This window comes from Hyperolius riggenbachi, chromosome 7 (assembly GCF_040937935.1).
Source record: "Hyperolius riggenbachi isolate aHypRig1 chromosome 7, aHypRig1.pri, whole genome shotgun sequence".
NCBI lineage: Eukaryota > Metazoa > Chordata > Amphibia > Anura > Hyperoliidae > Hyperolius > Hyperolius riggenbachi.
Window position 1 is genome coordinate 97,836,334 of NC_090652.1, and position 24,008 is coordinate 97,860,341.

At 46.9% G+C, this 24,008-nt stretch overlaps 1 protein-coding gene across 2 annotated transcripts in view; it reads right to left on the reverse strand.

Annotated features, from left to right (window-relative positions):
• Positions 1-24,008, reverse strand: part of LOC137524482 (ankyrin repeat and fibronectin type-III domain-containing protein 1-like) — a 747,681-nt gene that overhangs the window by 700,995 nt on the left and 22,678 nt on the right. The window contains exon 1 of one of the 2 annotated variants that reach the window (XM_068244403.1): positions 17,285-17,386. The exons of the other annotated variant lie outside the window; for it this stretch is intronic. The gene's annotated coding sequence lies outside the window, so the exon portion shown is untranslated. Of the gene's footprint in view, positions 1-17,284; positions 17,387-24,008 lie in introns of those variants that run through there. 2 annotated transcript variants of the gene reach the window in all.

The following is a 24,008-nucleotide window of genomic DNA, read 5'->3' on the forward strand; positions in this document are numbered from 1 at the left end:
ACAATAAATAATAATGATAATGTATGTCACCAGGGTACTGTAAGATAATCAGGGCACTCATGGCGGTTGAACGCCGAGACCCGGGCTGAGGCCCAAGCTTCCGGATCTTGGCAGGCCGCTGACGTCACTGGAGCGCAGCAGGGCTCTTAGCTCCCATTGGATAGGCGGCGGACGCGCTCTCAGTACGCGCTCCACCGCTGTAAATATTAACCATGTGTCCATGTTGTGTGTCAGCTAACCTGCTGACACGCTGTATGCTATTGGTTACTTTCGATTCTTTTGCTTTTTGATTGGTTAGTGCTTGTATTTAACTCAGGTGAGCACCCCCAGTTATCGCCCGTGATAGCATTTAGCTTTTGGCTTATTGCTGGGTATGCGCTCACAAACTATTTTTCTGTTGCCGACTGCCTTGCATTTTTGACCATGCTTTACTCTAGTTTGACTCCTTGTTGCAGACTCTGCCTTGTATCTTTTTTTTTTTTTTCCCACTCAGATGCACACCACATGCAGAAAGCTTGTCAGCTAGGGGCCTATCAGCCTTACGTGGCTGTATGCCATCGCTGGGTAGTGCTATCATCATCGTTCATATGATATTATATTCATATTTCTTATATTGCTTATAGGTAACTTGATTATGTACTCGCCCTTTCAGAGCCCGATCCTCCCCAACCTGAAACCAGCCGCGCTATTCCAACTATCCCATCTCACCAACCCTAAACCGCTGGGCAGTAAATTCCAGTAAAACACGCCCAGTGTGTCACCTTTTGTGCCTGCAGCTTCCCGCCTATCATCTCTTCTCTCCCAGCTTCCCAAGTGTTCTCCCCGGAGGCAGCGGGGACAGCAGGCAGCGATGATCGGAGGTCTGCGGGGATGGCAGGCGTACCCCCGGCAGTAGTTTCGCGCACCCCCGGGGTACGCGTACCGCGTCTTGAGAAGCCCTGCTTTAGTGGATACTATCTGTCAGTCTGTATGCTACATCTACCTGCAGGGTTATTGTAGTTCTGTGTTAGGAGTTTGTGCAGGTGTTACGGGCTGGGCTATAGGTAAGTCACATGGACATACCTGACCTATAGTCATTGACCAGACAAGCCTGACAGGTACATTACTGTTATTTTTGCAACTAAAGGCCTGTAATCAGTGACAGAGAATGAGAAAACACAAAGCAGAAAAAATACACGTTGGTGGCAGAAAAAAAAAAAAAAAAGATATAGATCATTTAAGTTTGATAAGCAGTGATAAAGTCATAGCCAAATGAGTATGAAGAGCGCTGAAAGTTGAAGGTTAAAATAGCCTGTGGGGTGAAGTGGTTAAACCTGAACCTGGACCCTGAAGTTACATGTAACATGAAATAATGAAATAAACAGGAGTATGTACAATGCCAATCCTACTTGGAACTAGTCTGTGCTTCAAACGTTTTTAGGAGCCCAAGTGCTGCTGACCAGGGCCGGAGCTACCATAGGAAAAAATAGGCAATTGCCCTAGGGCCCCAAAGCCTGTAGGGGACCCCCAAGTTGTCCCTCCCCCATCTTAACTGTTGCTCCCCAGGGACTCTGCAGAGTCTGTTAAGTTGGGAGGTGATTGGGGGAGGTTTAGCAGCCAGCTCAGGGGCACAGGAGGTAAATTTGGCTGCAACAAAGGGCCTCTAATGACGCTTTTTGGTTCGGGGGTGTGTGTGTTGGGGGGCCCCCAGGCTAATTTTGCCCTAGGGCCCAATTGTTACTTGAACCGGCCCGGCTGCTGACGATGGGCCGCTCTATGCTGCACATGCGCGAGCACATTCTCACACACTTGCGCATGCACAGTATGGAGAGGCCCTTGTTCAAGAGTGCACCCCGCAGTGGCAGAGAGCAGTCTCCGACCTAACAGGGGAGCCAGCGCAGGAACGACGGGACCAGGAGAGAAATGGGAAGGCTTTATAGAGACTCCCCTCTTTTAAAAAAATAAAATAAAAAAAATCTGGCATCACATCAGACTCACATAAAAGACCCTGTAAGCCTGGCCTGGAATTTCACCCAAAAAAAATTATCACTTATTGTCAATGTTCAACCCGGGTTATATCTGCTCATAGCCCAAACAAACACAGAACATTTATATTGCGCTTTTCTCCTGGCGGACTCAAAGCGCCAGAGCTGCAGCCACTAGGGCGCGCTCTATAGGCAGTAGCAGTGTTAGGGAGACTTGCCAAAGGTCTCCTACTGAATAGGTGCTGGCTTACTGAACAGGCAGAGCTGAGATTTGAACCCAGGTCTCCTGTGTCAGAGGCAGAGCCCTTAACCATTACTCCTTCAGCCTTTCAACTGAAAGGTTGGAGAACGAGTGGTTTTGTGACTATAGTCACATGCATATACCTGCAGCGCAGCTCTTAGAATGTAAAGTGCCAGAGTATGCAGCCACATTATGAATGTGTACTAATAATATTAATTTGAGGTAGACCGTAGAACGAAGGTTTTCCAGCTAATTAGCACTAAGTCATCCCTCTGTGCACTGAGGAAATGTTAATTTTCCTTGTACAGTAGATTCTTGGTTATCCGACACAGGTGCGGACTGCATGATGCAAGATAGAATTCCAGTTGCTTAAAAGATACCTTGGCCCACAGGTGTCGAACTCCAGGCCTGGAGGGCCAGATCCAGGCCAGTGTTTAGGAAGGACTGAGAAATGAAGAAGTGTGTTCTACTTGATGAACCACACCTTTCCAGATACAATCCCATCAATTAATTTGAGCTGGGCCCAAAATGTGTAAGGACAATAGTATACTTGATTGAACTTAGCTTTGTGGCTCAATCCTGGACCAGGAAAGCGGCGCCGGTGCTACTCCTCCAAGCAGGTACACCACCCCTGCTCCACACAGTGATACTCAGATATGATAGAAGGAGGCACGCCACAGGCTGGAACTTGCGTTCACTTTATTGCATGTCGATACACACTACATGTTTCGGGCTCCGCCCTTCATCAGGTGTAACCGCCTACCACCTCCACCTACAATTTATATTGCTGGCCCCTCCTCTTAAGGGTGGGTCAGACTCACCACGTGAATATATTAGTAACATTCAATAATTCCCTGTTACTTCACAGGTTCTGAACATTCACAATGCATACAGAATTAATGCTATATGAAAGAAGTACTGCATGAAAAATAATAAAAATTATGGAAAAATAAAAAAAACAATCTCAAAATATCAAAGAACAAAACAGTCTCTTGCACAGGGCACTACCCTTTAGGGTCTACCCTGGATAATCTGATGAAAAGCTGCGCTCGCAGCATGTCAGTACAATTGTTTCCATAAAATGTGTAAGGACCCTGGCCCTTGAGGACTGGAGTTTGACATCCCTGCTTTAGCCCAATTTAAAATTTAAAAAGCCCACTGCTCCCGTTCCCCGGCGCCCTCCATTATTGTGTACCCACCCTCTGAAGCTACTTCCTGGTTGGGAGGGTCAGAGAAGACTGAACAGGCGCTGGCCGGCAATACGCATCCTTTGATCACACCTGCAGCCGTAAGTGTTCTGCGCATGCGCATTACATCACAACTACATTGTGCTCATGCGCAGAACACTCCCAGCCGCATGATCAAAGCTTGCACATCGACGGCAAGCTCCTGCGCATTCTTCGTCGACCCTTCGCAAGCAGGAAGTAGCTTCGAAGGGTCGGTACACAAAATAACGGAGGGCGTCGGAGAACAGGGGAGCAATAGGCATAAGGAGAGCCCACTACACATGCCTGCTCCCCGTTTTTGAATTTTCATTTTGGGCTAAGGTATTCCTTAACTACTTAAGGACCATGGTGATTGAAATATACGCCCTGTTTTGGTGGTCACCTGGCTGGCAGGGCGTAGATTTCAATCACTGCTGCAGCACGCATCCGCCGTTTCTGTCGCTCCCCGCTGAAACCAGACATCTCTCACCGCAGCTCACTGGCTCTGCCTGTCTCTATGACGGCAGAGCCATGTGAGTCGGTCAGGAGCCGATTTCATTGGCTCCTGGCTGGTGTCTATCAATGTAAGCCGCTCCCATAGGCTTACATTGATAGACACGGTCAGGAGCCAATGAAAGCGGCTCCTGACCAGTTCACATGGCTCTGCCATCATAGAGTCGGCAGAGTGGATGTCATGACGATCCCGGTGAACGGCGGTTCATCGGGATTCCGTCGTTATTGTACCAGCGGTCTCTGGTCCTTAAGGGGGCAGAGACCGCTGCTACTTAAGTGGTTAAATGCCCATAACAACCAAATGTTTTTTGTCAGCGATTTTGCATGACGAACATTTTTTTGTGTGATTATAGCGCAACATCATTTAAAGAAAATTTGTTGAACAATGTTAAAAGACTCATACCACCCACGGAGATCATTTGTTTTTCAACGACCAACATGTCCAAATGACTTGCGTGGGTTCTACCACGATCGTGTAAACGATCATTTACACAATCATTTGTTTCCGATACTGCAAACGACACTTACACATTCAGCCAGATGGATCGGGAGAAAATGATCATTCATCGGTGGAGATCTCTGATCGATATGGCTGTATCCGCCAGTGGGTATTTAGCTTAACTTCTTGCTGACCACTCCACGCCAATTGGAGTGAACGTAGCGGCAGCCCCAGAACCAATGGCTAGGGGAGGGGATTGCAGGGGTTCCCCTTCCCCCGTTGCATGCGCATCCCTGCTCTCGCTTCAGTCTCCCAGCGGCGATCACCGCTCGGGGACTGTTAGACGGCGAAACCGCCATCTACTAATCATTTACAGCGCTGCAATCTAAAGGCTCACACATCAGACTATAGTCTTTGGAAAATGAAAGATCACAGACCAATCTTACCACCCTTCATGTAGTATGAGAGCCATAATCTACACAGTCTTTTATTGCGGCTGAACTCCACATCAGAAAAAATTCTTTGCAAGATGCTGCACACATAGATGCTGTACGGACACAAAAGATCAGTATCTGCAAAAGATCTGTTCCTGCCAAAAATCCATTCCTGCAAATTGCAATGATAGTCTATGAGATTTTCAGATCATTATACACACATGATTTAACTGACATTCATCTGCAGATCAAGCAATCATCTGCAGATCTGAAAATCCATCCTGGTGGATCTGATCTGCAGATGAATGTCAGTTAAATCATGTGTGTATGATGATCTGCAGATCTCATAGACTATCATAGCAATTTGCAGGAATGGATTTTTGGCAGGAACAGATCTTTTGCAGATACTGATCTTTTGTGTCCGTACAGTATCTGTGTGTGCAGCATCTTGCAAACATTTTTTTCTGATGGGGGAGTTCAGCTCCATAGAAAAAAAAAGTGTAGAGTATGGCTCTCATACTACATGAAGGGTGGTAAGATTGGTCTGTGATCTTTCATTTTCAAAAGACTATGGTCTGATGTGTGTATGTGGCCTAAGGCAGCGCTGTACTGGGGACAGCCGTATGACACTGCTTTCCCCTCTGTAGGCAGGAAAGTGATCCGCTGTCATAGGCTGAAGCCTATGACAGCCGATCACGCTGATTAGCTGGCGGGGGGAGGGTGGAATAAAATAAAAAAAAAAAACACATCTGGGGAGCGATCAGACCCCACCAACAGAGATTACTGTTGGTGGGGAAAAGGGGGGGGGGGGGGGGGGGGGGGAAATCACTTGTGTGCCGAGTTGTACGGCTCTGCAGCGAGGCCTTAAAGCTGTAGTGGCCTATTTAGTAAAAAATGGCCTGGTCACTAGTGGGGTTTAACACCGCGGTCTTTAAGTGGTTAAAGAACTACGGAGGCAAAAAAAAATGACTTTTTAAGATAGTCCACAGTTTTATGTTTAAATCTACTTTTTAAGTTCTAACTGTTTTATTGTTTTTGCTCAATGACACATTCATTGAAGTATGCAAAAGCTAAAAAAAAAAAAAAAAAATCTATGAACTATTGACCCTTTTTATCTCTTTCCTGCTCTCAGAAGCCATTTTCTGCTAGGAAAGTGTTTTATAGTGGGAATTTCTTATCAGTGAGGGTCACACTATAGTCACTTCCTGTCTGAATTAGCCACTTACACACCTGATATTTAACTCTTTCAGGCAGATAAAGAAAAAAAGGAACACAGCATAGTTATTTGTGTGCTGGGCAATGTACATCTCATTATGTCACCTCAGGTATCATTTAAGAGTTCAAGCAGATGGGTCCTCAGTGTGCCAGGCTACTTACGTACGGCAATCTAACCACAGTTTAGTGCAGGGATTATCAAACCTGTCCTCGTGACTCTCCAACGCTGCATGTTTTGCACAGGTGGAGTAATTAGTGTCTCAGCTCGGTGGATTCCATGTAGCGGAGATACTAATTACCCCCCCCCCCCCCGTGCATAGGTTGTCTGCAAAACATGCACCGTTGGGGAGTCACGAGGACAGGTTTGAGAAACAGTGGTTTAGTGCATCAGGCCCTCAGTCTTTAATGCAAAGATCTGCACTTTCAAGCTTATCCCCACCCTTTTGACATTGATGGTGCAAAGCATTAAACAAGCTTTGCACCATGTATTTAAAGACAGAAGGAACGGAGTTCCAAGATAGGGCAGAACTGTATAAATTTAGGCCAACTCTGCAATGTGGTGCATAGAGGGTACAGTAAATACACACAGTATACCAGTTTTCAGATCCATTGCAGCATCTAATGTCTTTATTCAATGTTCTGGCACCCCACAGAGATATGGCATTTGAAGCACTGTTCTATTCACAGCAAGATGTTCTGATAGATGAACCACATAAAAGAATCTCACAAATGGCAGCGGGTTTAGTGACTTTAGTTGATCTGCTCTCAATATAATATAAAGCTATTCAAACAACCAAGAAAAATAAGGCAAGCCAGTATAAACTCTTTATCATCAAATGTCAACACCTTTGGTTTTTATTCATTTTTAACCATGTTTATTTAATAGGTATTTTACAATTAGTTGTGTTATCTAATAATGGCACAGCAATCTAAATAGAAAATCGTTTTCATGTATTCCCGGCATTATTATTGCTGTCTCACATTGAACTAATTGTGCTGCCTTATGATATGCTTTTGCTCAAGGAAAAATACGGATAGACAAATGCTTTGTAAAAGCAGAGATGAAAAGAAATTTTTGCTTTGCTGACAGAGAATACAATACAGTTGGTGTGTTCTTGCAGGGCCTGCCGAATAAGCATGCAACTTAAACACCATGCCTAAGAGCGTTTAAGCTTCTGATATCGAGAGATAAACGATAAGATTCCAAGCTATGTAGATCTGATTTCTGCTTTTTCATCACAAGGTTATCAAAAGATGAACAAAGCTAAACTTCAGGCATAATTTAAAACACCAGCTTTATAAACAGACTGTCACTGTGTAAAACGTGGCATCTGCACCTAAAAGCCTCTTAAAATTTTAATCACTTAAGTAGAAGCTGCCAAGTTACAAGAATTAAGGTAGCCATACACTGGTCAATTTGCTATCAGATTCGACCAACAGATAGATCCCTCTCTGATCGAATCTAATCAGAGAGGGATCGTATGGCTGCCTTTACTGCAAACAGATTGTGAATCGATTTCAGCATGAAACCATTCACAATCTGTGGTGGTGGTTGTGCTGCTGCTGCCGCCGCCGCTCCTGCAAAGCCCCCCCCCCCCCCCCCCCCCGGATACATTACCTGCTCCGCCGGCGCGACTCCCCATGTCTCCGCTGTCTTCTTCTCCGCTATGGTCTGGTCTCCGGGTCCGTCATGCTTCACTTTTTCCTGTCTGGGGGAAGTTTAAACAGTACAGCGCTCTCTACTGTTTAAACTTCCTGCCAGGACAGGCAGAAGTGAAGCATCCCGGACCCGGAGACCAGACCAGAGAAGACAGCGGAGACCTGGCGAGTCGCGCCGGCGGAGCAGGTAATGTATTGCAGCTGTATTGCGTCGGTCGTCGGGCACTCGAATGCCGCTAGCGACGCGCTCCCTACCCGCGGGCGATCGACGGTAATTTCCCGCACGGAGAGATCGGACGAAATAGATCGAAATTTAGCGTATAGCGTGAACGATGTGACAGCAGATTCGATCCCAGTGATCGAATCTGCAGTAGATTGGAGGGGAATCGGCCTAGTGTATGGCCAGCTTAAGGGTGTATACACACATGCAATTTTAAATAGTCAATCACTGGCCAATTTACTACCTCATTGTAGTATGAAAGCTTAACTACACAATCTGTTCATAGTACGCAAAATCTGTTGGCCCTTATACTACATGGAAGTGGTAAAATTGAATGTGTGTTCAAGACTTAAGCCACGTTCCCACCACATGATTTTTCCAACAATTTTCGAGATGAGCAGTAATTTCCACGATTTCGCAACATGGGTACAGGCACGTGATCACACAAACGTCATTTAGCATTGCATGGTAATAATGACAGTCATGGTGGATAGGATCTTTAACCACTTCACCACTGAGGGGTTTTACCCCTTGAGCACCAGAGCAATTATCTTTCAGCGCTCCTTCCATTCATTCATCTATAACTTTATTATTACTTATCGCAATGAAATGAACTATATCTTGTTTTTTTTCGCCACCAATTAGGCTTTCTTTAGGTGGGACATTATGCCAAGAATTATTTTATTCTAAAGGTGTTTTAATGAGAAAATAAGAAAAAAAATGTGGAAAATTTTTTTTCCAGTTTTCGGCCATTATAGTTTTTAAATAATGCATGCTACTGTAATTAAAATCCATGAAATTTGCCCATTTTCCCGGTTATTACACCATTTAAATGATGTCCCCATCACAATGTTTGGCGCCAATATTTTATTTGGAAATAAAGGTGCATTTTTTTCAGTTTTGCTTCCATCCCTAATTACAAGCCCATAGTTTATAAAGTAACAGTGTTGTACCCTCTTGACATAAATATTTAAAGAGTACAGTCCCTAAGGCCCTGTTCACACTTGCGTTCTGGGATGCAAACGGACCGGACCGTGTGGTTCCGATGCAGATCCGATCCGTTTGCATCAGGCATGAATCAGGCTGCCATCCGGATCAGTGTGGTAAAAATAGCAAAAAAAACTATTAAAATTGTTGGGGTGTAGGAGGTCAGCAGAAGGTGCACCTGTACAATCAGGTCCTTCGCTGTTTAGGGCCTCACCTCGCCGTCCGACATACTGCCAACAGCTCCAGCACAAAGTCACTGCTGCTCCACTCCAGGAATGCTGGGCCCATGTGTCCCCACCTGAAATGGCCGCTAGAATACGCATAGGAAGTGGGGTAGAACGTCCGGTTTTGATAGCCAGTGTGTTCTGTGCTTTCCGTTCCCCATTGGTTTTTATATCCTGATGGTGCAGTCAGGCTCCGGTCCGGGTGCGTGGGCCGGATGATCCAGACCCGAAAAATAGCGCATGTTGGAAAAGTGTCTGGAGTCCGGATCTGATCCGGCTCCGTTCTGTACGGAACGTACGCATGTGAACGTCCGCATAGACTTTGCATTGCTATGTAGAACGTACGTTCCGGTTGTACAGTATACGGTCCGGATCCGATCAGGCGGATCCGGACAGCGAACGCTAATGTGAACCAGGCCTAAGGTAACTATTTATGTATTATTTTTTTTTATTGTAATGTTTTTTCTTTTTATTACAAAAAATAAATAAATTGGGGAGTGTGGGTGGTAATGAGTGAATTTATAGTGTAAAAGTATGCATTTGTATATTAAAAATGTTTTGGATGTAGCTTTACTATTTGGCCACAAGATGGCCACAGTATTTTTTTGTAAATGCGTCCTGTAAGTGTAGGAAGTACGCTTACAGGATGTTCAATGAGGCTGGAAATTTTTTTATTTTTTTTTCACATTGATCGCGCTGGTTCTCATAGAAGCAGCCGATCATTGCTGAGGGGCTGAGATCAACGAACGGGAACAGTTTTTCCCATTCATTGATCTCCGGGCAAGCGGCTGGCGGCGTGCACGAGCAAGCGGGAGGTGCGTATATCTACGCTCCTGGTGGGCAAAGGGTGTTAAAAGGAGCGTAGATATACGTACCCGTGGTGGTAAAGTGGTTAAGATCCCTGACGATTCCCGTACAAAGTACCAGAAGTGCTTGAAGTCTCATTCGCACCACTTTTGTGTCGTCGCCTGACATCATGCATACCCACCAGCAGGAGGATAGATCGGGGAGCGCTCGTCGTCGGCCAGTGGTAAGTTTGGCCAGTCGTGGCTTACTGCGCATCAGGGCTGTGGAGTCGGAATTGGAGTCGAAGCAATTTTGGGCACCCGGAGTTGGAGTCGAAGTCAGGAATCGGATGATTTTTGTACAAAATCCACATACCTGTTAAGTATTAGACTAAGGGCCCTTTTACACTTAATCAGTTGGTGTGCGTTAGTACGCGTTGGTGTGCGTTAGTACGCGTTTTTTCCATAGCAGTGCATTGTGACAAAGATTTCAGTTAAAACGCGTTAAGTGTGAAAGGTGCCATAGGAAAGCATGGGACTTACTTTGAAAATCAGTTTTCTTTCCGTTTTAACTGAGAGCAACTGATTAAGTGTAAAAGGGCCCTAAGGGTCCTTTTACACTTAATCAGTTGGTGTGCGTTGGTACGCGTTGGTGTGCGTTGGTACGCGTTAGTACGCATTTTTTCCATAGCAGTGCATTGTGACAAAGATTTCAGTTAAAACGCGTTAAGTGTGAAAGGTGCCATAGGAAAGCATGGGACTTACTTTGAAAATCAGTTTTCTTTCCGTTTTAACTGAGAGCAACTGATTAAGTGTAAAAGGGCCCTAAGGAGTCGGAGCCATTTTGGGTACCCGGAGTGGGAGCCGGTGGTTTCATAAACTGAGGAGTCGGAAGATTTCTGTACCGGCTTCACAGCCCTGCTGCGCAATTGCGCAGCCCGGCCACACCTACTGTCACACTCCTGTGGCTGGGAGCGCACTGTGCGGGTGCAGAACACTCCCAGCCACAACACGGCAACGGGGGTAGCGCACGTAGCCGCACTGCGCATGGGCCAACTGGCCGAACTTACAGGAGCCCCTACAGAGGATCCAGAAGGCAGAGGACAGCGGCGAAGGAGCGATCAGACCGAAGGGGATTGAAGGAAGCCCCAGGTATGTATACATCTTTTCTTTCTAGTCATCTCAGGTACACTTTGGCCTCGATTCATACTGGGCGATAAAAAAAAAAAAATTAAAAATCAGGTCGTTAAAATACTGCATTCAGTATTTTAGACTTGTTTGCTAATACATAAAAATGTTCACAGGTGCAGTAGAAGTTTAGTAATTTACCGAAAAAATTGGCTTCAATTGACAAAATCTGGGTGACAGCAGAAGAGTGTGGAGTTGTCTCTGTGTTATATGCTGTTCCATGCAGCGAGGGCATTACAATAGTTAAAGGCATCCCTGACATCCCTTTGGAGTATACATGTTTGTTATACTGCCTCTGCTCCCTTTGAATCTGTCCATTAGGCTTTATTAACAGTTTATTTTTTTGCCACAGCTTACATGAATTCCAAGAAACATTAAACATGCCAGACACATCTTCAAACAGGAAAGTAAAAGGGTTAAACATCTGAAGGGCTCCAGGGGGAAACCTCTTTTGCTCCTGTGGGGTTAGAAAAGCTTGACTCTTCCGAAAAGGCACCGCATCCTATCAGCATCCAATCAGCAGGACTTGCAGGAGGCAGGGGCTGGTTCTATTGGCTCTCTGCTCCTGTCAGTCATAGGTTATACTTCTCTGCTTCTGTGAGTCATGTGTTTCCAACACACCAGAGAAGCCAGTAATCACTGTATTGGGTCCTGGCCTTTACCGCATGTTCTAGTGTTTATTAACCGGTTCAGCGCCGCAGTGCCGAAAATCTCATGCATCGAGCAACGTTCACCTCCCATTCATTCGCCTATCACTTTATTGCTACTTATCACAATGAATTGATCTATATCTTGTTTTTTCCGCCACTAATTAGGCTTTCTTTGGGTACTACATTTTGCTAAGAATTATTTTTTTCTAAATCCATTTTAACAGGAAAATTAAGAAAGAAATTAAAAAAATTCATTATTTTTCAGTTTTTGGCCATTATAGTTTGAAATTAATATACGCTACCGTAATTAAAACCCATGTATTTTATTTGCCCATCTGTCCCGTTAATTACACCATTTAAACAATGTCCCTATCACAATGTATGGCGCCAATATTTCATTTAGAAATAAAGGTGCATTTTTTCAATTTGCGTCCATCACTATTTATAAGCTTATAATTTTAAATAATATAATAACATACACTCTTGACATGTATATTTAAAAAGTTTAGACCCTTGGGTAACTATTTATGTTGTTGTTGTTTTTTTTTATTGTTTTTTTTTTATTTTATTTTTTAATAAAAAATGTATGTGTGTAATTTTTGGTGTGGGAGGGAAACTACTTATTTTACATGTAAAATAAGCAAATTCTTTAATTAAAAATGTATGTGGGTGCAGTTTACTATTTGGCCACAAGATGGCCACAGTGAGAAAAGTCCTGGATGCGAACGATCTCGCATCCAGGAACCAAAATTCAGAGGAGTTGTTTCCTGGGGGCAGAAATACCACGCTCTCTGGAGAGAAAGCGTCGGTATTTCTGCGGGGAAGTTAGATCGGTGAATGGGAATTATATTCCCATTCACTGATCGGGGGGCTAGCGGCGGGCGGCGGGTGCGCGCCAGATCGCGCGCACGACGCATTGAAAGCAGCAGTGCCTTTCTGGACTAGAAAGCTCGTCCAGAAAGGCCGAACTGGTTAATTGACATTTACTGACATGTGTTGAGGTATTTACCGCACAAGTCGGTCATTTTCCTCATTGCTCGGTAATTTCAGCTTTCCATGCGTTAAAGAGACTTTGAAGCCTCTGAAAATGAACCTTTTTATTAGCGAGTCTTTTTAAGCACTAATGTATTAGGTGAACCGCCGCTATCCCGCGGCAAAATGAGCCCTAATCACCACCAAACACCGGGGCAAAAATCCACATCTTTCTTGGTCGTGGATTTTCCTGCCTGGGGAGGCAGAGCTTTCAGCTCTAGCTCTGCCCCCATTCATGTCTAGCTCCCGCGGATCTCCGCTTCCTCCCCGCCCCCATCAGTGAAGGAAAACTAAGAGGGGCGGGAGGAGGCAGAGATCCGCGGGAGATAGACTTGAATGGAGGCAGAGCTGCATCTGAAAGCTCTGCCTCCAACAGGGAGTAGACCCGCAATTTGCCCCAGGCTTTTGGGGGTGATTAAAGCCTCGTTTTGCCACGGGATAGCGGTGGTTCAGCTAATTGATTAATGCTTAACAAGGCTGGCTAAAAAAAAAAAAAAAAAAAAAAAGGTCATTTTCGGAGGCTACAGTCTCTTTGGGCTGGTGCACACCAGAGCGGTTCAGAAGCATTTTTTTTAAAACGCTTGCAGGAGGAAATCCGTTTGGCTAATTAAAGTGAATGGGATGGTGCACACCAGAGCGGCTCCTTTTTCCCACAAACGCAAACTCAGGGGCTGCAGCATTTTTTAGATTTCTGAGGCATTTTTGCCTCAATGTTAAAGTATAGGAAAGTGGAAAACAGCTCTGAAAAATGCTACATCAGAGCGGTTTTCCAGGCGTTTTTGTTACAGAAGCTGTTCAGTAACAGCTTTTACTGTAACAATATTTGTAATCTGCTAGACAAAAACGCTCCAAAAAACGCTAGGCATGTTTAGAAAATGTCTCTAAACATGCCTAGAATCACTCTGAAATCGGCTTCAAAAACCTCTAGCGGTTTGCGGATCTGCTAGAGGTTTTTGGTGTGCACTGGGCCTTTAACAGCCTTTTATACTAGTAAAAGGATATCCTTTTACTAGTATAAAGTCGATGGCAAAGAACCCCCCTGCAAAAAACTGAAGAAACTTGTGCAAAATGTTTATAAAAAAGTATCCATCAGGAAACATTTTCCATAGAAAAGAATGGCAAAAATGCATCAGTTGTTAACATCAAGACTAGTGCAGTTGTACACATTGAGGCAACAACGTTGACTTGTTTCGGGATAGACCCTTCATCAGGCCTCCACAAATAGAGACAAATCTGTATAGTTAACACATGTTCTTAAAGGGAAGGTTCAGGGAGGGTGGGGAAAAAATAAAAATCAATTTCCACTTACCTGGGGCTTCCTCCAGCCCGTGGCAGGCAGGAGGTGCCCTCGCCGCCGCTCCGCAGGCTCCCGGTGGTCTCCGGTGGCCGACCCGACCTGGCCAGGCCGGCTGCCAGGTCGGGCTCTTCTGCGCTCCAAGTCCTTGTACTTCTGCGTCCCACGCCGGCGCTCTGACGTCATCGGACGTCCGCCGGGCTGTACTGCGCATGCGCAGTAGTTCTGCGCATGCGCAGTACAGCCCGGCGGACGTCCGATGATGTCAGAGCGCCGGCGTGGGACGCAGAAGTACAAGGACTTGGAGCGCAGAAGAGCCCGACCTGGCAGCCGGCCTGGCCAGGTCGGGTCGGCCACCGGAGACCACCGGGAGCGGCGGCGAGGGCACCTCCTGCCTGCCACGGGCTGGAGGAAGCCCCAGGTAAGTGGAAATTGATTGTTATTTTTTCCCCACCCTCCCTGAACCTTCCCTTTAATAAACATATGGACAACATGAAGCCAGGTATAACCACTCATCCAATTTTCAAACACGGGAACCGCACATGGCAGGAGCTGGAGGAGAATGGCCATTCTCCTCCAGCTCCTGCCATGTGCCGTTCCCATGTTTGAAAATTAGATGAGTGGTTATACCCAGGGCTGTGGAGTCGGTACAAAAATCTTCCGACTAACTCCGACTCCTCAGTTTACAACACTGCCGACTCCTTAGTCTAATACTTACCAGGGCTGTGAATTTTGTCCAAAATTCATCCGACTCCTTACTTTATGAAATCATGACTCCGACTCCCCAAAATTGCTCCGACTCCAAAGCCCTGGTTATAACTGGCTTCATATTGTCCAGATGTTTATTAAGAACATGTGTTAACTATACAGATTTGTCTCTATTTGTGGAGGCCTGATGAAGGGTCTATCCCGAAACAAGTCGACGTTGTTGCCTCAATGTGTACAACTGCACTAATCTTGATGTTAACAACTGATGCATTTTTGCCATTCTTTGCTATGGAAAATGTTTTCTGATGGATACTTTTTATAAACATTTTTGCACAAGTGTTGTCTTTAATAAAAAAAAATCTTTTGTATTTTTGCATATAAATTCAAGTTTCTTCAGTTTTTTGCTACATATATCCTTTTACTAGTATAAAGTCTATGTAGGTGTTGTGGCACACCTGAGAGAATATTATTATTTTTTTGTTTCCCTGTATACGGAATATGGCTCTTTGCCATCGCACAGGCATGAGCCGTCAGTACGCCTGTGCAAAGCACATGCGTTCGTACACGGGCGGGAGTGCGGCCGTGAAGAAGGAGATGATCCAGGCGAGCATTGGTGGGCTGCAGGAGGATTGAATAATCTTCTGATCATTCAGAGGTTATCCCCTACTGAGGAAAGAAAAGATACTCTGCAGACAATTACTTTTTTACAGTTTTTCCTAGCTTTCTCCTCCCACTCACACAAAATGCCCGCGATATTCACAAAATGTGACCTGAGCCTCAGATGGCCTCTGTGGTCCCGAATTATCTCTCGACGAGGCTCATTAATTAACCACCTTGGCGGTAATGACGAGCTCAGCTCGTCCATTACCGCCGCGGTGGATTTCTCAGGCCCTGCTGGGTCGATTTTCACAATTTTTTTTTTAACACACAGCTAGCACTTTGCTAGCTGCGTGTTGGACGCGATTGCCGCCGCTCGCCACTGCTCCCCGATGCGTAACAGGCCGCCTCCCCGAGACCCCTGCGCAGCCTGGCCAATCAGTGCCAGGCAGCTCTGAGGGGTGGATCGGGACTCCCTCTGATGTCACGACGTCGGTGACATCACGATCGTCGCCGTGGCGACGGGGGAAGCCAAACAGAAAATCCCGTTCTGAACGGGATTTCCTGTTTGCTCTGATCGCCAGAGGCGATCGGAAGGGGCGGGGGGATGCCGCTGCTCAGTGGCTATCATGTAGCTAGCACTACATGATTTAACAAAATGGAAAAAAAAAATAAAAAAAAAAATAGTGCTGCGCAGCCACCCTGGCGCAATCAATAGAACGCCAGGGTGGTTAATATATATATCGTGCTTGGGTAGCGCAACCTCTAGGTTAGGTCACATAGTGGTCACGATAGTCAAGAATCGAAGTCGTGGTGCTGTACTGCTGCATGTAATTTAAGAGCACACACTACGGTGTCAGCAGCGTACAAGCGTTACAGTTACCTCGCACTGAACAGCACGATATACATTAATGAATCAACACACATATCTAGTCAGTACTTGGCAGTTTCCCAGGATGCAAAGCTAAAGACATTTCTGCACAGAACCTGAACTAGAGAAGGCGTGGTTAAAGTAACGTCACATGGATGGGCAGGGAACACAGTCACATGGAATGGGAAGGTGTTGCCACTATGGCAGGACACCCCAGCAGCACCCTGTGGCACGGGTGCCTAAAGGAAGACAGATACAAGGGACGCAGCCAAGGAGTAAATTAACTTTTACTGAGAATGAGGTTCTTCACCCATCTTTATTATGGCTTCACTGATTGAAAGCATATAAGGATATACGTAACAGATTACATAAACATCAAAACTGGATTAAAGTCAAACCATACCTCCCAACTTTTTGAGATGAGAAAGAGGGCCACTTAGGTCACACCCCTGACTACGCCCCCGTCACAACCCTAGTCACCCATACCATAAAGAGTTCATAAGAAAAGTATGTTGTTTTATAACTTATACCACACTGGTTCTTCCTAGCCTGATTCATTTTCCTTCATATTAACTTTTTAAAATTATTAATATATCAGTTTAAATGATGGTAGTAAAGTTTGTAGTCAAACACATTTTTAGTAGAGAAATAAATATATTTACAAAGATAGAGGGGCAAATGAGGAAGACAGAAGGACAGGGCTCCCAAAGAGGGACTGTCCCTCCGAGAAAGGGACAGTTGAGAGCTATGGTCAAACTCCATGTACATCACTAAATATATATAACAGCCCCCCCTGTACAATGTACATATACATCATGCTCCTGCTTCCTCCCAAGCTTTGGACCCCTATATTGCTTTTAATCCAATATTCCTACAAACCAAAGCACCATAATTTTTTCTGGACAGATTCTGTCACACACATCACTACTCCTTGTGGGTGCCATTCAGGCATCCCTACGCAACACTGGAGCACCACATTGGCAGTGTAATGTCTTCAATACAAATTGAAGCCGCACAGTTCAGAAGCCACCCGCAGCACGGAAGGACGGACGGCTCACCTGGAGGAAAGTAACCGAAGGAAGAAAGTAAGTTCAAAGGAGTACAGCCGCCTACGCTGCGCCATCGCTGTACGCCACACGCGCCCGCCATCCTCCTCCCCTCACACACCGCTCGGCTCCGCGTCCGCTTTCCCGCTTGCTTGCTGCAGCGCAGGACCGATCCAGCCAATCAGAGGCGCTCCTGACTACTGGCGCTTGCAGAGAGAAGGCTGGCATTTGGGCAGTATGAGTATGTGATTGCTCGGCGTGTGTGGCTGCAGCTAGCTTGTATGATTTCCAAGGCAATCAAGTTTTTGGGCAATTATATTCCAGTAAATGCGTCCGCACGTAATAATAATAATTGTGTATTAAGAGACAGAGAGGGCAACGTGTGTATCAGTAAAATTAAATTTGTTAAAATCACTTGTGACCTAACGTTTGTTAAATATCACTTCAGGGCAAAGTGTTCATAGACCTTTCATTTAAAGTAAATGAGGTGCGCAAGAAGATTTATATTTTCCTGGGACTTCTTCAAGCGCCCTGTAGACCATCAGCTACCTCTGTGTCAGTGTTGCCAACCTTTCACGTTATTTTTTACTGAGAAATACCTACAAATTTACTGACAAAAGATAGTTTTTACTGACAAAATCCCCTGCGTATGGGCGTGGTCACGCAACAGAATGTAGTCATGGGTGGGGTCAAATATACTTGATTTTAGTAGTGCTGTAAAAGGTCTGCCAGGGAAGTTTGAGCTCTGCCGTACTGTTTCCCACCCTTCCCCCAAAATACATGTAATCTTACTGCACTTCACCAAAAATCCACTTAAAAATACAGATAATATGGCAGTGGTTCCCTAAGGCCTCTTTCACACCAAGACGTTGCGTTTTAGGGGACGTTAAGATCGCATAACGTGCCCCTAACGCAACGCATAGTGGTGTTGAAGTTGGACGTCAGATTGAGCTGCGTTATGCGGTTCTTAGTGCGCTGTTTACGTTCTATCTATACTGATAGAACAGCCGCTCCAGGATAGTGATGGGAAGTCCGGATCTTTTCAAGGATTCGGATCATTCGAATCGGATCATTGAAAAGATCCGGAACGTTGAACCGAATCATTTGAATCATTTTACTAGGGAAGCAGACTGGGGGTGAAATGACTAGAGGTGCATACACACATCAGACTATAGTCTTTGGAAAATGAAAGATCACAGACCAATCTTACCACCCTTCATGTAGTATGAGAGCCATACTCTACACCAGGGCTGCCCAATAGGTCGATCGCGATCTACCGGTAGATCGCGACCGCCTTCTCGGTAGATCGCGGCCTCTTGGCCGCGTCTCATTAAATTTTGCGGACAGCAGCATGTTTAGCTACCGGCCAATAAGAATGCAGGGGAGAAGACGCGGCGAGCAGAGAAGGAGGAGAGAGGCGGCACGGCCGCTACGTCATGGCTGGGGGCGGCGCCGGGCAGCCTGCAACGTGCGTGCTTGTAACATGCCCGGCGCCGCCCCCAGCCGTGACGTAGCCGCTGCGCCGCCTCTCTCCTCCCTCTCTCCTCGCCACGTCTTGCCGTCTTCTCCCCGACATTCTTATTGGCCAGCGGCCTGCCTGCCAGAGGTTCCAGGAGTCCAGAGGACCCTGGCTAACCTACGCTGCAGGTACATATACCTGGCTAAGCTACACTGGGGGCCCCTATACCTGGCTAAGCTACACTGGGGGCCCCTATACCTGGCTAACCTACACTGGGGGCCCATATGCCAGGCTAACCTACACTGGGGGCCCTTATGCCAGGCTAACCTACACTGGGGGCCCATATGCCAGGCTAACCTACACTGGGGGCCCATATGCCAGGCTAACCTACACTGGGGGCCCAGATGCCAGGCTAACCTACACTGGGGGCCCATATGCCAGGCTAACCTACACTGGGGGCCCATATGCCAGGCTAACCTACACTGGGGGCCCCTATGCCTGGCTAACCTACACTGGGGGCCCCTATGCCTGGCTAACCTACACTGGGGGCCCATATGCCAGGCTAACCTACACTGGGGGCCCATATGCCAGGCTAACCTACACTGGGGGCCCATATGCCAGGCTAACCTACACTGGGGGCCTATATGCCAGGTTAACCTACACTGGGGGCCCCTATGCCTGGCTAACCTACACTGGGGGCCCATATGCCAGGCTAACCTACACTGGGGGCCCATATGCCAGGCTAACCTACACTGGGGGCCCATATGCCAGGCTAACCTACACTGGGGGCCCATATGCCAGGCTAACCTACACTGGGGGCCCATATGCCAGGCTAACCTACACTGGGGGCTCATATGCCTGGCTAACCTACACTGGGGGCCCATATGCCTGGCTAACCTACACTGGGGGCCCATATGCCTACACTGAGGGCCCATATGCCTGGCTAACATACACTGGGGGCCCATATGCCAGGCTAACCTACACTGGGGGCCCATATGCCTGGCTAACCTACACTGGGGGCCCATATGCCTGGCTAACCTACACTGGGGGCCCATATGCCTGGCTAACCTACACTGGGGGCCCATATGCCTACACTGAGGGCCCATATGCCTGGCTAACCTACATTGGGGGCCCATATGCCTGGCTAACCTACACTGGGGGCCCATATGCCTGGCTAACCTACACTGGGGACCCATATGCCTGGCTAACCTACACTGGGGGCCCATATGCCTGGCTAACCTACACTGGGGGCCCATATGCCTGGCTAACCTACACTGGGGGCCCATATGCCTGGCTAACCTACACTGGGGGCCCATATGCCTGGCTAACCTACACTGAGGGCCCATATGCCTGGCTAACCTACACTGAGGGCCCATATGCCAGGCTAACCTACACTGAGGGCCCATATACCTGGCTAATCTACACTGAGGGCCCATATACCTGGCTAACCTACCTTGAGGGCCCATATACCTGGCTAACCTATACTGAGGGCCCATATACCTGGCTAACCTATACTGAGGGCACGTAACCTATGCTGCAGGCACATACACCTGGCTAACCTACGTCGGGGGGGGGCGTGCTTAGCATTTGGGACGTTGGTAGATCTCCTGGCCTCGGCAAATTTTAAAGTAGCTCGCGAGCCGAAAAAGTGTGGGCACCCCTGCTCAACACAGTCTTATCTATGGAGCTGAACTCCACATCAGAAAAAAATGTTTGCAAGATGCTGCACACACAGATGCTGTACAGACACAAAAGATCAGTATCTGCAAAAGATCTGTTCCTGCCAAAAATCCATTCCTGCAAATTGCAATGATAGTCTATGAGATCTGCAGATCATCATACACACATGATTTAACTGACATTCATCTGCAGATCAAGCAACTATCTGCAGATCTGAAAATCCATCCTGGTGGATCTGATCTACAGATGAATGTCAGTTAAATCATGTGTGTATGATGATCTGCAGATCTCATAGACTATCATTGCAATTTGCAGGAATGGATTTTTGGCAGGAACAGATCTTTTGCAGATACTGATCTTTTGTGTCTGTACAGCATCTGTGTGTGCAGCATCTTGCAAAGATTTTTTCTGATGTGGAGTTCAGCTCCATAGAAAAGACTGTGTAGAGTATGGCTCTCATACTACATGAAGGGTGGTAAGATTGGTCTGTGATCTTTCATTTTCCAAAGACTATAGTCTGATGTGTGTATGCACCTTAGCAGGACAGGACAGGACTTTCCCTGCACTGTACATTCTGTATGTTCCTGTTTCTTCCAGACAGACATCCACTGTGAACCAAATTGTTCATTGTGATGATTCGTCTCACAAAAAAGATCCGGATCAAATGAACGATTCATTCATGATCCGGACAACACTATGAGTCCAGGTTAGGTCACCACAGTGCAGTGAATATTAATTAGCCATGTGGCTAGTCACTGAGCATGTGCAAGCAGTCTAATGCAGCTAAAGCCCAGTATAAAGCACAGCATGCTGCACTCTCCCAGAATGTGCAGCGTTATAATGTAACGCAACATGGGCACTGTGAACCGACCATTGATTTTTCATTACTGTGCGGTGGGCTGCGTTACAGGCTGCTCTAACGTGCGCCTGTAACGTCCCACTGTGAAAGCAGCCTAAAAATAGATGTAATCTGACAGCAGCGATTCCCCCAAAATACACATAATCTGGCAGTTCCACAAAATACACTTAATCTGACAGCAGTGGTTCCCCAAAAATAGGTTGCCGAGGTCTATAGCTGTCCCCGGAATAGGTGGCCAGCAGTATAGATGTCCTCAGAACAGGTAGCCAGGGATAGAGATGTCCCTAGAACAGGTAGCCAGGGGTATATGTGCCCAGTATATGTAGGCAGGGGTATATGTCCCCAGTATATGTAGCCAGGGGTATATGTGCCCAGTATATGTAGCCAGGGGTATATGTGCCCAGTATATGTAGCCAGGGGTATATGTGCCCAGTATATGTAGCCAGGGGTATATGTGCCCAGTATATGTAGCCAGGGGTATATGTGCCCAGTATATGTAGCCAGGGATATATGTGCCCAGTATATGTAGCCAGGGATATATGTGCCCAGTATATGTAGCCAGGGATATATGTGCCCAGTATATCCACTTGAGGACCCACCCTTTACCCCCCCTTAAGGACCAGCGCTGTTTGTTTGGATCTGTGCTGGGTGGGCTCTGCAGCCCCCAGCACAGATCCGCGGCCACACAGAGCGATCAGATCGCCCCCCTTTTTTCCCCACTAGGGGGATGATGTGCAGGGGGGGTCTGATCGCTCCTACCTGCAGGCATGTTGCGGGGGGGGCACCTCAAAGCCCCCCCCGCGGCGACATTCTCCCCCCTCCCTCTCCTACCTGCTCCCCCCGGAGATCTGGGCTGCACAGGACGCTATCCGTCCTGTGCAGCCAGTGACAGGCTGTCTTCTGTCACATGGCGGCGATCCCCGGCCGCTGATTGGCCGGGGATCGCCGATCTGCCTTACGGCGCTGCTGCGCAGCAGCGCCGTACAAATGTAAACAAAGCGGATTATTTCCGCTTGTGTTTACATCTAGCCTGCGAGCCGCCATCGGCGGCCCGCAGGCTATTCACGGAGCCCCCCGCCGTGATTTGACAAGAAGCAGCCGCTCGCGCGAGCGGCTGCTTCTTGATTAATTAAGCTGCAGCTGGCGACGCAGTACTGCGTCGCTGGTCCTGCAGCTGCCACTTTGCCGACGCACGGTATAAGCGTGCGGTCGGCAAGTGGATATGTAGCCAGGGATATATGTGCCCAGTATATGTAGCCAGGGATATATGTGCCCAGTATATGTAGCCAGGGGTATATGTGCCCAGTATATGTAGCCAGGGCAGGGTATATGTGCCCTATATATGTAGCCAGGGGTATATGTGCCCAGTCTATGTAGCCAGAGGTATATGTGCCCAGTATATGTAGGCAGGGGTATATGGCCCCAGTATATGTAGCCAGAGGTATATGTGCCCAGTATATGTAGCCAGGGGTATATGTGCCCAGTATATGTAGTCAGGGGTATACTGTATATGCCCAGTATATGTAGTTGGGGGTATATGTCCCCAGTATATGTAGACAGGGGAATATGTGCCTAGTATATGTAGCCAGTGGTATATGTCCCCAGTATATGTAGGCAGGTGTATATGTGCCCAGTATATGTAGGCAGGGGTATATGTCCCCAGTATATGTAGCCAAAGATATATGTGTCCAGTATATGTAGCCAGGTGTATATGTGCCCAGTATATGTAGTCAGGGGTATATGTGCCCAGTATATGTAGACAGGGGTATATGTCCCCAGTATATGTAGCCAGAGGTATATGTCCCCAGTATATGTAGCCAGGGGTATATATGCCCAGTATATGTAGTCACGGGTATATGTGCCCAGTATATGTAGCCACTAGCCAGAGGTATATGTCCCCAGTATATGTAGGCCGGGGTATTTGTCCCCAGTATATGTAGTCGGGAGTATATGTCCCCAGTATATGTAGGCAGGGGTATATGTCCCCTGAGGTGAGGGAAGGGGGGGGAGATGGCCCCCCTTCCCCGCTGATCCCACAGCTCTTCTCTGCGCTGCTCCCCTCCTGCTCACAAGGCGGCCGATTAATTAGGCAGTATGTAACAACCCAAACAATGATTAGACAGGATGTACCCCCAAATAACAATTACAACCAAGTAGCGCCTTCCCCTAAACATACTTAGGCAACATATCCCCAACAGAATAATTCTAGGCAGCATCCTCCAGGCCCCTAGACACTCACCAAACCCTAGACAGCTGCCTAGGTTTGCCTTGTGGATGATCCAGCTCTAGTGATAGGTATACATTGGCTAGGGAGGGTGGCTTGGTGCCAAAATTAACCGTTTTCAATGTCAGCAAGGAAGTTATATAAATCATTTTACGAGCACATAAAAGTAAGGGTCAAAAAATAAAAAATATATAGGCATCATGATGGTATCTTCCACAGGCATGAGCCTGGTAGTGACTGATTATTATATGACTGCTGTAGCTATTCCACTATCTACTGTCATGACTATTCTCTTAAAGTGAAAATAAACTTATGATATAATGAATTGTATGTGTAGTACAGCTAAAAAATTGAACATTTTTAGCTTCTGTGCCACTTTAAAGGGGTTCTGTGAAGGGGGTTCAAAAGACAAAATCCGACACTTACCTGGGGCTTCTATCAGCCCCTTGCAGCTGTCATGTCCCGCGTCGTCCTCCTCCGTTCCCCGCCACCGGTCCTGGTCTAATCTTACGTC